Below are 1,250 nucleotides of genomic sequence, written 5' to 3'. Positions count from 1 at the left end.
CCTTCAAGGGGATCCGACATATCATCCTCCCTTCTGTAATGCCTGGCAGCTCGGTCACGGGAGGCTGAGGCTACCTTCACCTTAGCGGAACCCCCTCGGTTAGTGCCTCCCTCCTTGAGTTCACGCACCCGAGCTGCCAGGGCAGAGGTGGGTTTCCCATCCCACCTTCTCATGTCTTCCCCATGCTCACACAGGAAAAACCACAGCTCAGCTCGTGGGGTGTACCCTCTCTCTCTAGCAGGGGGACGACGGGCTCTGACTTGGGGGCCTGTGACTCGCACTGGTGCCACACTGACCCTCCTCATCTCCTCCCTCATCTCCTCCCTCATCTCCTTCATCTCCTCTTTGAGAGGACTGCTATAACTGTCACTGCTAAGGTAAATACTGGCACCCTGCTATAGCCTGATTATGTACAGTACTTGCATATTGTATCACAGATTATTGTGAATGCTGAGTGGTTTTGGCCTACTATTATTTATTTGGAGGTGGAGAAGATCTTTCCTAAGCTTTTTCTTTAACCAAAAACCAGGCAAAATATTTTTCCAAATGACAGTTCCTGATGCAGTCTGACATGTCATTTGACGTCCCCCTGCCTCTCAGTCACCACAAAGTCCGTGAAGAACATTATAGTATTACATTTCCAGAATATACTCTTTTATTCTCTGCAAACAAGCCAGCCAAAGAATGACATGGTTTGTTTTAACTGCTAGCAATGTTTCATTCTCCAGCATTATCCTTTAAACACTAGATGGTGCTCCTTTCCTCTTGCACATTCACTATTTTTGTTCCCCTCTCAAAATGGAAAAAAGATACAAGCTGTGAATAAGCAGGGAAGTTTAGCTGCAGTTTCTGATTCAGTAGGAAAGATTTTATTTAACTTCAGTTAACTGGCTCACCTAACACCAGTTGAGTATATGACAACATTAATACATTGGCTTTACTGGTTTTTGCTATTGTTGCACTACATTTTGTCAAGAACTCTTCATTGTGAAAAAGCAACAATTATACAATTCAGTGAATGGCAGCATTGATTTCTAGTTGGACATCTGTGATCTGACTTGTGAAGATATCCAGGCAAGTTGGTAGCCATGTAGAGGAGAAAGGGTCAAACTAGACCCCTTATGAATAGAAAAGCAGGAATTACTTAACTGTGGCAAGGAGCTGAGCAATCCATATGCACATAATCTTTGGCCTGACAGGATTCATGTGGATCCCCACTGGCTGGAGAGCTACTACAGGGCTTGGCAGGA

This window comes from Corvus brachyrhynchos, unplaced genomic scaffold (assembly GCF_000691975.1).
Source record: "Corvus brachyrhynchos isolate BGI_N302 unplaced genomic scaffold, ASM69197v1 scaffold309, whole genome shotgun sequence".
NCBI lineage: Eukaryota > Metazoa > Chordata > Aves > Passeriformes > Corvidae > Corvus > Corvus brachyrhynchos.
The sequence above is the reverse complement of the archived record's forward strand: the minus strand, read 5'-3'. Positions refer to the sequence as shown.